The sequence below is a fragment of the Pygocentrus nattereri genome, chromosome 24 (genome assembly GCF_015220715.1).
Source record: "Pygocentrus nattereri isolate fPygNat1 chromosome 24, fPygNat1.pri, whole genome shotgun sequence".
Lineage (NCBI taxonomy): Eukaryota > Metazoa > Chordata > Actinopteri > Characiformes > Serrasalmidae > Pygocentrus > Pygocentrus nattereri.
Window position 1 is genome coordinate 28,914,981 of NC_051234.1, and position 14,611 is coordinate 28,929,591.

The 14,611-nt window shown below is 40.1% G+C and overlaps 1 protein-coding gene across 3 annotated transcripts in view; it reads right to left on the reverse strand.

Moving 5' to 3' along the window:
- pld1b (phospholipase D1b) overlaps positions 1-13,734 on the reverse strand; it is a 90,690-nt gene extending 76,956 nt beyond the window's left edge. Inside the window, exon 1 of one of the 3 annotated variants that reach the window (XM_037534175.1) lies at positions 13,643-13,734. The gene's annotated coding sequence lies outside the window, so the exon portion shown is untranslated. Of the gene's footprint in view, positions 1-6,473; positions 6,526-10,224; positions 10,274-13,642 lie in introns of those variants that run through there. The other 2 variants (XM_037534176.1, XM_037534177.1) reach the window with 2 other exon arrangements.
- Positions 13,735-14,611: the final 877 nt, after the last annotated feature.

Genomic DNA, 14,611 nt, shown 5'->3' on the forward strand with positions numbered 1-14,611 from the left:
ACGGTACCACACTGGAACTCACTGAGCTCCTGAGAGCGACCCATTCTTTCACTAATGTCTGTAGAAGCAGTCTGCAGGCCTAGGGGCTCGGCTTTATACACCTGCGGCCATGGAGGTGACTGGAACACCTGAATTCTGATTTTAATGGGTGACTGAATACTTTATGGTCATTTATTGTGTGCAAAAGTTTGAACGCCCACAGTCAAATTACATTTAGCTGATTTTCTCAGTGAAAATAAGTTAATACATCCTATACAGAGATCAAATGTTAATTGTGACTTTTTTTCAGCTATTTTTTATGCTCATTTTCTATTTGTGTGTCCAGTTTAACATAAAGAAAAATAATAATAAAACATAAAATAGAAAATGTTTTACAGAAATGTTGCAAAGGAAACTTGGGAGGAAAAATAAAACACAAAAAATGTACATGGGCCTTTAAATGCTGCCCCCTGCCCCCCCCCAAATATCTTCTCTTAATTCAAAAACTTCTTAAGGATTTTTTCTATTTATTTTCTTTTCTCAAGAACAATTATATTTAATTATGTTATGCTTTAAAATGTGTTCTTCAATCTTTCTTAACCCCACAAACAGCCTCACGTTTGTCTCAGACTGCATGAGCTGGCAAGGTGCGATGTTACTGTGATGAAAGCGATGTGACAGTTTCGCGGCCACAGTCTCTCTCACACACACACACACGCCGCTGCCTCACTGGCTGCTGCTGCCTCTGAGGTTAGAAGTTTCCTCCTCTGCTTCTCTTCAGCGTGAACCACATGTGTGTAGTGTAGTTCTTAAAACTTTCCCCAGCCTTATTAATGCATTCATTATTCCTGCATTTTTTAATTTACCTATAATGTTTAGGCATGCATTAAAGGGCCCACATCCTATATTTACATTGTATTTAGTTTTTTTAAAAAGGTCCACTTATCACAATTGTGTGGTTTTATGTACCTGAAACTGTCCAAATTCATTTATACACGACCATTTTCCAGCCTCTTTTCATCCCTTAGAACTTAGAGGCTGTTTTCCTTCCTGTGCCTGTAAGTAAATACATGCGAATGAGCTCTGTTCTGATTGGTCTGTATTGTGCCTTATTCATCAGGCCGAGCCAAAACACTCTTAACTTCAGCAAGAATGGGCAAAGATAATCTGCAGCAGGCTATAGGTGAATATATGTAAATTAGTTGGTTTTCATGACATCACAGAAATGACGAATTGAAAACGAGCTATTTTTGCAGTTTAGGCCAAATCCCATTTCTTATTTTTACCCCTACCCCTTGTTTTCAAGTGTCCTCTTGCCCCCTTGGAACTAAGTTCAACCAGCACTGCTCCCAGTAGACCATACAAACATACAACACACACACACACACACACACACACAATATACACACATTCAGAATGCAAATATTTTTCATTGTGCAATACAGTGCAATACAGATCTTATGCAACTCTTATTTTATTATTATTCTTATTTTGTTGTAAATAGTCTAGAGATTTAACTTTAATTTTTATTATTTATAATGTTTGTACTGTTTCCCATTTCTATTACTAAGTGCCTTACTTCTATTACTCTGCTGCTGCTGTAATACTGTGAATTTCCCCACTGTGGGACGAATAAAGGATTTATCTTATCTCATCTTATCTAAGTTACAAACTGTAGTGGTTAAAATCTTCCCTATGAAATGGGAGCCTCAAATAAAAGAGAGCATCTACTAACAGCTACTAGTGCCGCTCTGTGGGCGACCCTGCCCGTCTGCAGGGACAGCAGAGGAGGGGAAAGTTCAGCTACATTTACAAAAGCATATGCTTTCAACAAGGGGGGCGCAATTAGCTATTATTGACCACCCCTAATTCTTCAGTGATATGAAGCTGAAGTCACACATTCACCAGCTTCTTGTTTGAATTGTCCTGCTGTACCATTTAAGGTGGAATGGGAAATTTAGCTAGCTACCACCAGCATGCTACTAGTGATTATTTATTCTTGTTATGAAAAGGAGTATAATAGCCAGAAATGACATTAAACTAAAATAATAAAATGGTTATTGTCATTTTAAACTGACAGAATTCTCACATTTGCTCAGCCATCTTGCCAGTTTTTCTTATTTTCTCATAACATTGTTTGGAGTGAGTCTCTGAAAAACCTCCGTTTGGAGGGCCATGTAGCCCTAACACTTCTCACTACCCCTCTATCTCAACAAGAATCGGGACAACCTACCCCTAGACATGAACCAGCAAAACTGGTAAGGCCGAGGGCTGACATAGGGTTGGGCATTAGTCTCCATACATGGACTGTATGTACTGTAGAGTGAATTAGTTTTTAAAAATGCTTACATATTCCATCAAACTTGTATTTAAAGTAAATATAGAAAATTGTTTTCCTTGATATTGGCCCTTTAATACAAAAGGTCAATATGGACCCTTTAATACAAATAGGTCATTATCATGCTCCTCAGCCTTACTTATTTATTCAATACTACTGCAGTTTTTAGAGCAAATTTAATGTAAACACTGGCCAAAAATGTCTGTTGTGTATCTACTGTGTTCTGTCATTGCATCACATCATACACAACGCATCTACTGTGAACCTGCAAACACGAAGCCTTGATTACAAGAACATCTCGATTCATCAAAACACCCTAACCTGAATTTGCTCTGCAGTCATTTCACTCTCAAACTGTCTCAATAACTGATATCACCACCCTGACACCAACCGCGACATAAACACCCCCTCCATCTGCCCTTGGCCTCTGAGCTGGTGATGTATTAACAGCAGGAAACCTGCAAAATGTCAGCTCCACCCTGGTTTTAAGGCCGTCAAGCAAACAGAGGATTCCTCTGGCTAACCAGCAGGATGATTCACACCCAAGATATGGGAAAACCAACAAAGGTGGGGAACACAGAGCTTCTTACATGCTTCTTAACATCGATCCAAAGTACACCGAAGAGCTTTATCCACTGTTACTTATCAGAAAAGAATAAATAATTGACAGACTCTCCATTCGGGTCGGTGCAATAAACTACCCTGCACTCGTTCATCACCATCACAGCACGAAGGGGGAAGGACCCTGAAGTTTTGTGCGGGTGTTAAAACACCTTCAGGAAAGCCAGCTATTATGAGTGAGAGTGTGAATGGGTTAGTCAGACCAGAGCGGTCCTGACCTCTTGTGGTGGATGTGGTGCATTACACTCAGCACCACCAGTTGCAGTGGGTTGCACTAAATGGCCATTTACAGACATGGAAATGTGCCACGATACATTATGACAGATAATCCTATTACATGTTTTTTTTGGGCACACTTCACATTTTAATACTAAATTACTGTTAATTTAAATAATTTAACACAGTGGGGAAAAAACAAAGCATTGAATGTGTTATCTATTCACCGTTTTGTTTTTTGACGCTCTGCCTCCTAAGACAAAAAGGTTTGGGTAATGTTTCAAACAAAATGACGGATTTTGAGCGATCATAGAACTGCTGTACAGACAGGTTAGCAAACATTTGAACACCAGTCAAACTGCATGTTCTGTTGAATGTATGCCATTTCTCTGCCAACTTTAGAGCGCAATTTCCAATCCGTTTATGCTGCCGTTTAACATACTGGAAAAACAAAACACTCTAAAATATGAAATGTTTGCTCAGACCGTATATTATTTTTTCCAATATGTTCAAATCAGCAAATAAACAGATTGAAAAGCTGTAGGCGTGTGTGCTCTAGTGGACCTGTGGTCTTATTTTCAGCCAGAAAACCAACAAAGCATTCATTTAACCAGGTGCACCCAAATTTTTGCAAACGACTTTACTTCACCGCAACAAGCATCTAGTAAACACAGTTATTGGATGACAGCTCAGTGTTTTTATTCAGATTCCCTGGTAAAAAGCTCAAAAAAATGAGACAGACAGACAGACAGACACAGAGATAGACAGACAGACAGACAGACAGACAGACAGACAGACAGACAGACAGACAGACAGACAGATAGATAGATAGATAGATAGATAGAGACAGAAAAATAGAGACAGACAAACAGACAGATAGATATAGACAAAAATAGATAGACAGACAGACAGAAAAATAGATAGATAGACAGACAGACAGAAAAATAGATAGATAGACAGACGGACAGTTATTGATCCCGAATGGGAACTGTTTCAGTAGTAAGACATATATATATATATATATATATATATATATATATATATATATATATATATATATATATATATATATATATATATATATATATATATATATATATATATAAATATATAAGACATATAATTGCACATAAACTAACAAACATTAGGCAGAAATAAAAATAGACATTAGTTAAAGTATGAGAAAGTAGGAATAAAACTATATCTATTTGCATATTTACATAGAATATAAGACAGATTTGGTGTATTTACATGAGAGCAGGCGTTGCACTAAGTGGTGTGAGGTAGTTACAACACAAGGAGTATAAAAATATCCAGGAAAGGTAGCAGCGTTTACAGCAGTGAGAGTGTCATTACAGCAGTGGTTATGATATACTGTGTTAACAAGAAAGGTGATATACGTATAAATAATGTATATTTATATATTTAATATTTGCCATGTTCCACACTGGGGACGCACCCATATGAGAACTGTGGGAACTGAAGCCAGTACTTGACATATTTCATGTACAGGTACTGATATCGTCTCTCTTACTGCACAAATTCTTCACACACATCACAGCATCGGACGACTTTGAGAAAGAACCAGAACTTCACAGTCTACGGACTGCGTCAAGCGCAGCAAACCACAAGCCAACAACCCCCCCATTCACATTACCGTATTACACAGATTATGACAGACAGACTCATCCCACAACTGCAGATGTTCTCCCTGATGAGTGATGCACATTACATGTGGCGTGACTCATCACAGTCGTTCACCAAGTCACTGCACACAGAAAGACAAACCTAATCTGCTTCATTTTGCTAAAAATATATTAAATATCACGCCTGGCAACACAACCCAGCCAGTATCGAACTCCCTCATGTTCTACCAATGAGGTGATCCCTGTGCTCTCAAGTAGCCCCAGAGACTATAACAACCTAAAAGGAAGGAGAAAACTCTGATCACACATTCTCGGCCCACTCTTAACAGGGAGAGAGAGAGAGAGAGTTAACTCTGATGCTCGTTCTACCACTTACTTATGAGCTTTGTGTGACGACGCACTCAGAAAGCGAGCCCTTTTTGAGCGTTTTACTCATGTTGTGGGCGCAAAAGTGCGTAAACAAAACAGTAATTTAGGACGCACACTGTTGTTATCGTGCATCTTTACTACTTGCACCCAACTTCCTGTCACTCGCACAGTGTAACACCACAGTTTTGTGACCACAAGACCATCTCCCCTTGAGATCTATACACTTTAAAGTGGTTTATTTTACTTTTGAAGGGTGAAAATTAGCTCCTGTTCCCAAGCTAAAAAGGCCCATATCTGTGCCTCAAAGGAGCAGAAAACACTGATCGAACAAAAGACCGAAACTTCGCACGGTCATCGTTCAGACCTCATTACGAAGCTGAAACGCAACAGCATTTTAGATTTGTAGCTATAGTGTCTTATATGTTTGGGACATTGGAACACACGACATAAGCTGCAACCTTCAGCAAAGAATACATTTACTTATCACTGCTGTCGGAAGAAAACCTTGCATCTCCAAAATAGGAACTTTACAGGAGAAGGAAAAAACTTACTTCACTTTCAATGCAAGTCAATGGAACCAGAATTTCCCCCATGTCATTTTGGGTAATTTCTTTTAGACTTCTCATCACAAAATTTACAGAGAATGTAAAGAGTAACAGATAGTTTCAAATCATGTCGAAAACTAAAAAACGACAAAAATAGAGATACGAGGTTTTCTTCCAACAGTAAGTTCAGTTTTGGTTTTCTAGGGCAAATGTTCATTTTTGCCCATTTCTTTTTCTCAGTGAGGACCTTCTTGAACAGCTACATATCCTTCCAGACCAGTGGCACTAAGTTGTCTTCTCACAGTGGAATGATGGACAGAAACATCTTTTGATGAAAGCTTTAAGCACTGTTTATGCGATGGGGGCAGTTCTGGTGGTCTACCAGGCCTTGCACAGTTGTTAGGATTCCCAATTTCTTTGCACCCTTATTCAGTTTTTAATCCTGATGACCTGAACCCCAATATAAAAACACATTCCATTATTAGCCCTGGTAAAAAGTACTACTGTCTACTCTGAGGCCCGTCTAACTTGACCTGATAGTAAGCTCTGTTTAGAGACGCACAGAGAAAGCATGCAAATTGACTTCCATGTCAAAGTGAAATTTCTGCTTTTATCTCTTATCTGCACTATTTTTGGCCTGACACACACACACACACACACACACACACACACACACACACACACACCCACACCCACAAAGCTAGCAACATCAAACACTCTGTGAAAGTCTTCCAGGATATTTAAAAGAAGAAAACTCACCGTGAGCAAAAGCTGTTTAATAAGGAAAAGCTGAAAGGCACGCAAGTGACCACGACCACGACACAGCACCGTCAGGTTTTGTGAGAAGTGATACTCTGAGGATGGAAAGAATCTTTACCACAATATGAGCTCACTGCACCACAAGCTCTGACCCATAAACAACACCCACTCTGTCCACTGTTCATGCACAGATCATTGGAGCTTAGCTGAACACTGCAAACTCAAATCTCATGAGACTGCATGACTCGATTAGGTCAGCGAGAGAGGCAGTGTGTGTTACGTTGAGTGAGGTTTAAAGGGCGCATTTCATAGAAAACACACCACTCGCTGTCGCAAATAACAGAGCTGCAGCGGTGTAGTATGTTCACAGTGTCGCAGCTGCAAACCATTCGATTCACTCTCTAGTTCATACATGGAAATTAAACTGCCAAAACAGCTCGTTTTGAACATCCTGAACTCTTTCTAAACCGATATGTTCACATAAATCTGCCTAGTCAGCCGACAGAGAGTTTAACTCCAACTAAAGTGCACAATACAGGATAGCCAATCAGAACACACAGCCATATGCAAGAGTTTGAATACCATTAGTCAAATGACGTCTTGTTGACTGTCAAAGTGAAAGTAAGTTAAAACATCCTCTACAGAGAAAACAAACACTCATACTGTCCAAGGAATTTTATCTGAAAATTCTAGTGCAATGTACTTTTACTTTTGCACCTTCCACATTTTATGTTTTTATATTACATTTTTTCAAATATGTTAAGAAAAATAACCAGTAACTGTTCACAGCATCAATCTATCAATCAATCAATCAACCTTTATTTGATCTCGGAGAACACTGAGGGTGACCCTCATTTACAATGTTGCTGAGTTGATACAAAACCAGGGATTGTTAATGTATAAGAACATATGAAATAATAAAAGTAATTTTTTTTTTTTAATCCTCAAATCAGATAAGTATAAAAAAAGAAACATTAATAATAAAAACACATAAAAATACAAAAAAAAAAGTGTAGCTAAAATGCAAAATTTAATAAACCAAATCATATCAAAAGATCAAAAAGCAAAGTAAACATTAATTAAAATGACTAAAATAATAATAATACAATAATTAAAAAAAAAAAAATTATAAATAAATAAATAAAAATAAAATAATCCTAATTAAAATCAGCTAAAATAATGAAAATAAGATAATAATGGTAAAAAGCCAGGTAAAACAGTTGGAGGTGGTTAGAGAGTAAGAGTCTAAAGTGACCCAGCGAGCTGAGCTTTAGTAGTGAGTTCCAGCTCACCAACAGTTTCCATAGGCTGATTAACCTATTTCCACTTAGAAGATCAACAAAACGTCATTTGACCAAGGGAGCCAAAAACTTTTGCATATGACTGTAAATCATTTACATAATCCAGTGCTAAAGGCACAGTAACCCCCTAAGTAGACAGGGCCCACCAGCAGGCCCTGTTTTACTGCACACTTCAATAGCCTAAGAATAGCTTCGCTAGTTTGCATTGAATAATAAGCCTCAGTACTGGGGTTTTAAGGGGTTAATAAAAACAAGTCTGTTCAACTCTGAAGCTGCGTTTACAGGCTGCCATCAAAATAAAACAACCTAACATCGGTCATCAAACGCAGAGATGTTTATTTGTTTTGGAGTCATGAATGCACAGCCAGTAAAGTTGAGACAGAGCAGCTCCTGCATTTTTTCAATGGCAAATAAAAGCAGCACTGGGGGTAAAGAGAGGGTGTTGCAGTGGCTAGTGCTGTCGGCTCAGAGCAAGGAGGGCCTGGGTTCGAATCCCCAGCCAGGCGACCAGGGACCTTTCTGTGATTTGTATGTGCTCCTCGTTTAGTCCCACTGTCCAAACACATGTGGTCAGTCCACTTGGACATGCTACATTGCCCCTGGGTGTGTGTGAACGTATATGTCTGTGTTTCCCCTGCGATGGCCTGGTGACCTGTCCATGGTGTATCCTGCCTTCCAACCAACGACTGCTCCCCGTGCAACCCAGAAGGATAAGCGGCTTAGAATGTGTGTGTTTGGTACGTGAAAACCACAGAAATATGGTGCGGATGTGCTGCTGCGAGTCGCCCTGTAAAAGCTTGAAACAATCATTTAAAAGCGAGAGGCGTCTGATCAAATTTCAGGGGAGTTTTTCGGACCTTGGCACGTGTCGTTATGTAATAATGTCAAAAGCACAGGCTCCAAAAGGTCTGGCTCCAGTGTTGAGGCCTCAAAAGCAAAATCACCATTACATTCATGAAGATGAGATGTCAATAATAAACAACACTCACACCCTCAGAAGACGTCACCAAGTTCTAACCGAGTTCTCTTTGAATACTCTTTCAATGCACTCACAATCATCCCATTCATCTGCTCAGGGAAGGGGTCCGGAGCATGACCCACTCTTCCTCATGTTGCATGCAATTGCAATTTCCACCAGAGAGGTCTCCAAATCCCCAAAACATGGTGCAGTTCTAAATTGTGAATGTCCTGTAAACCTTACAATCTCCACCTGCCTTATAGGTCCATTATACAGATGTACAATTACAGTAGCTGCACTGTTGCTGCACAATTTGTCAGTCGCCCTATGCCGCATTCATCAATGGTCAGTTTCTGACCACAGAACTGCTGTTGACCAGATGTCAGGTGGATCATTCTCAGCAAAGCAGAGCCAGTGACATGGTGGTACAGCATGTATCTGTTGGGTTGAGTACAGTGTGCCATTCAATGCTGTCCAGTGGCTCAGAGTTCAGAAACCGAGCACTGCTGAAGGGCTAGAGCAGGGGTGCTCAATCCTGGTCCTGGAGATGCACCACCCTAGAGGTTTCAGATCCAACACACTGTGTCTGTAATGTTCAGATGCCCCTGAAGGCCTTCATTACTTGAATCAGGTGAGTTCAATTAAGATTTGAGCTAAACTCTGCAGGATTTTAGATCTCCAGGCCCATGACTGGCCCCCCCCTGGGCTACAGTGGTGGTCACCAACACTCTTCTAGCACTAATGCATCTCATTCAGCCAATCTAGGACCTCTGAAGAGGATCAGTAGCTGGAGTGGTTGGAACTCTGTAGGAAGGTAGATCTCCATGACTGGACACCACAGGGCTTCAGTCTCTATCTGTATACCAGCAAGGTGGAGCTATAAGACAGACGTTGTTAATAAAGGGGCTGTTGAGCGTTTCAGTAATCAGTTTTCTTGACCCTTCATGCAGAGTTGGCTGCTTCCGCCACACCCTTTGAACCACACATACTCCACGGAGGTAGAGAGTAATCACAGTGTTGAAGCCCAAATCGTTATTAGGGAATAATGAGGGCCTCCCAGTTCAGGCAAAGGGCAATACAACAGTGCACAGGGTATAAATATACCCACACCCCAACCCACAAAGTCAACCAAACACGCCCATTCTGTGTTTGTCTTGTTACCAGAGTGCTTAGGAGGTGGCAGCTGACAGAACCAACACAATACAGGCCTAATGACTGCCTAGGTTTGCTTACAAAGTGTATTGAAAAGCATTTATCAGCACACGCTGTAAACGAGAGTGCCACGGTGTCGTGGACCACTCGCTCAAAATATAGCTTTTCCAAATTACTCTCTAATAAAATCCAGGTAATTAAAACACAAAAACATCACTTGATGGATTTCACAATAAAGAATATAAGCTGTGCAATAATAAGTGAGGCTACAAACAGAGATCATGTGACAGACATCAACCAACCAGCCAGCAGTCATCAAGGAGCAGCAGCAGTTACTCACTGATGTTGTAAGACCAGGAAAGGCCCAGACGTGAAAGTTGTCATGCAGGAACTGCAGGTCGATGGCCTGGATACAGAACTATGCATACAGTCGCAGTTCAAAGAAATAAGATATGAACACATCATTATAACCAGGGCTGGGTAATATTAAGAAACTATTATTACAATCATAAACTACTATGATCACAATATATTCCAAACACATCACAATATATGAGGAGATTTGTTTGCTTCAATACAGTTAATGAACCCGGGCCTCCTGAATACTGCTACTTTTTGCTAAAAGAGGGTCTTACAAACCTGGCAGAGCTTGTTTTGTTCTAATTTCGTCTTCCAAAAGGAGATTTCAAGCAAGGCCAATGCTTCATTGAAAACAGCCTGAAGCTAATGACATAGACAAAAGTTAACTCACTGTTAAGTCACTGTACAACTGCTTACCTACCTAGCAATACTGTTAAATCTCTGGGGTAGGCGATACGCTGATATTTTATTGCTATCGTGATAAATTATTTCATTAGAAACTTTTCTGAGCATATCATGGATGTTGTCAGTAGTTAAAGCACACTGACCAACTGCATGTTTCACTAAAAATTGCGCCTAATTTGTTCTGGTTCATTGGATTTTGTGCAGGGCAGAATGTAAGAGGTTAACTCTTAACTATAAAACTTCATACTAATAATGTTTGCTATCCGGTGTCGACCAGAGGAGGATGGGTTCCCCTTCTGAGTCTTGGTTCCTCTCAAGGTTTCTTCCTCTTTTAGGGAGTTTTTCCTTGCCACTGTCGCCGCTGGCGACGCTCATGGGGGCTCGGACCCGGATTTTCTTTCTTCTTTTCTCTTCTCTCTGTAATACTGATTGTTCTGTAAAGCTGCTTTGTGACAACACCTGTTGTAAAAAGCGCTATATAAATAAATTTTGCTTGCTTGCTTAAACAAAAAACAGCTCATAGTTTTTAACTGCCGTCTGGCGTCTGTTCCAGTTTGCCAAATCCCAGAAAAATATTCCGATATTAATATTTGAGCTACATTGCCTATCCCTAGTTAAACAGGAAAACCAATATAATGATGTGAAACGAATACCAGTATAAAGCAAGGCTGAAAGATGAAGCGTTTTTATGCCAAAATCGCAATTAATAACATTGGCTTAACATGTTTTAGGTGGGGAAATTTCAGCCAATAATAACAGAGCTTGAGAACTGCCTGTGCATTAGCTTATTACATTCAGTGTTCAAACCATAAGCCAGAGAAACTAGGCATGATGGTGTCCTTCTGCTAAAGAAAGAGGCCTGTGGCCACTTGCATAAAACATCTTAAGTAACATGTGGCCTTACGGCTTCCCTTTGAGTTAAGAAAGACATAAAATCGCTTACAAGTGAAAAAACTGGAACTGCAAGTTTCAGCACTTGACTTTTCAACATTTACAAACATCAGAATTACACATTTACATGCATCCTTTAATTATTTAACTTAACATAAATACTTAAGATGTTTAGTTTCACTCAGGGCTGGTCATAAAGGCCTCCTGGGAAGGGAATTCACCCCTGCTGAAAAAAAAACCCATTAGCGCCTAAAGGACGAACACGGATGGTTTTGCTTTCTAATGGCTTAATGGTTATTAGTAGAGACCACCAATCAGTCCTACAACACTTGTTACACCATTAGAGTCCTTTACACTTGATATCAACCCATCAGGACAAACACAAAATACCATGACTGACTACTGGACACCAACAGGAACTACGGCTGTATGCTCAACAGTAATTTTATCTTTAAGCTGCGATGACAGAACATATCAGATAACTTTAAACACAAAGTGCCAGACAGACGTTATTAAACGACTAGCACAAACCGTCAGAAGTCGTACTCTGCTCTGCCATGTGGGAGACATGTAACTTAACCATTAGGCTAAACAGCCAATTACAAAACACACATGCACAGCTCAAACACTCCTGCATCCCATGGTATAAGCCTGGAAAAACACTTCGTTCTCATACCCATCATTGTGTTTTAACTGTGCAAGGCTGTCATTTCTACAACAAACATATTTAATAACTAAAGAAAAATAAAATATATTCGTTCTTGTGCTCCAACACTGTCGTCGAAACAAAACCTTGTATCGTCATTTTTGACGTTTTTCAGTTTCTGACATGATTTGAAAATGCCTCTTGCCCTTTACATTGTGTGTTAATATTATGATGAGTGGACCAAAAGAAACAGCACAAAATGACTTGGAGAAACGTCTGGTTCCATTGACTTACATTAAAAGTAAAGTTGTTTTTTTCTTCTCCTGTAAAGTTACCGTTTTGGAGATACAAGGTTGTTCTTGTAGGTTCCTTAGATCTCTGTTTACACAGCCAAACAAAAAAAAAGTCTGTACTTGCATCACATCCAGTCTTTGGCATATTTCAGCACATTTTACATCATGTTATGTCACTGAGGGCTGGTTACAAGGCAGGAGATGAATTCATCGCTGCTGAAAAAAGACTATTCGACACATTAGGACAAAAACCTGATCATTTTGCTTACTAATGGGAACTGGCTCAATAGACCCCGAGTTTCTTGTAGGACACCTTCAAGTCTTATTTAGGAAAGCATCAGCTGCACCTGCAACCAGTCCCAGAACACCTGTAAAACCATTAGAGTCCTTTATACTGTGATATCAACACATCAGGACAATCGCAGCACACCATTAGTGACCACTGCACACCCAAAGGAACCAACAGAAGCTTTGAATGGCTTCTGTGGTTTTTCTCAGCACGATTTCTCAAAGCAAATCTGACTTCCACAAAATGTCAGCTTGCTTCCCCTGAGTTGAAGGTGGTGTAACGTGATGTGCAATGTCAGGCTGCTGCTGCACTGCGGATCGATGAAGCCACTAAGGAATTACACAGCAGGGCTACAGGAAAGTCGTCCGTCTGGACCACAAATGAACGTGTAGAGGAATGTTTTGGCTGTTGTCGAGCAGTTTCTCTAACACTCTTGCTGACCAGGCTGAAGTCTGCTTCCAAGTCGCTGGCTACTTGTTCGAATTTTTCCGGTCTACCTTAAATGGTGCAGCAGTCCCGTTCAGGCGCCTGAGGTTCCATTCTGGCGTCTGGGCTGCTGCACCATTTAAGGTGGAACGGGCAAATTCGAACAAGAAGCTGGCGAATGAGAAACAGACTTCAGCCTGGTCTCTTACCAACTTGAGGGTATTCCACAAAGCAAAATTTCTCCTTAAACTAGATAATAAAGTTGCCAAATGTGACATTTTACAATAGAAATATCAATAAGCTGCCCGCTAGTCTTCTTCTAGTCAGGGCTGAGTTTGGACTTCTTCTGTGACTCACTGGGAAGCTGCTCTGTGAAGCGCCCTCTGAGGCATTTTCTAAGCCTACAGACGCTAAAGCCTGTCAAACAGAGCGGACGCAGCCGGCCTACCTCAGGAAAGAAAACGGAGAAGCCGCGGAATCCGCTCCGACACCTGTCCTCCCTCTCTCTCAAACTCCTCCACGACTCCTCTCGCTGCTTCCTCACACCGCACGGCGAGGACACGCCCTCCACACGCCAGTGATGGAAAGTTCGATTCAGTTTAGCGAGCCGATTCGTTCGAACTCTCCGATTCAGTTCCTCAAAAGTGAGGTTGAGAGTCACTGATTCAATTACAAATCGAATCGAATCGAATCAAGCTTGATTGGTCACACACAGCCAAACATACTATAACGTGCAAAGAAATGCCTGTTATGTGTCTGTTACCATGTAAAATGGAATATGCAATGGAAATATATAAGATAAGAATGTAAAAAAAGGGAAGAATATAAAATATAAAAACATATGGTTATAACTAAATGCAATTATATCTTCAGTGAAAAGTGCAAATATGTATTCTCATCTCCTCCATACACAATTTAAAATACGAATAAAAAATAAGTTGTTATTATTTAGTATTTTTCAATGTGGTTTTAATGTTAGGAGTTTGTCTTATTATTCGAAATTTATCTTCACCATGCGACAAAATGACACAGAAGCCTCAGTAACTAAATATAAGCATTCGATTCGATTTCGTTAGAATCGGTTTTACAGATTTACTGAGATGATTCTGTTCAAAGGAGTCGGTTCGTCCACGAGTCGGGCGTCGCTGCTGCTGTGTGGAATCCTATCTGATAATTGAGTGGAGAGTTTATGGGCCGAGATGTTAATTCTATGTTATGAGACACTAAATCATTTATAAGACAGAATCTGGCAGATATGGAGCACAAAGGTCATTCATATTTACATTTACATTTACAGCATTTAGCAGACGCTCTTATCCAGAGCGACTTACAAGAAGTGCTTTGTCTATCTAGAGAAAGTATCTTTGCTAGTTACCAGTAGAGAGTTAGAGAGAAGGACGGTCCTGAGCTCAGATAC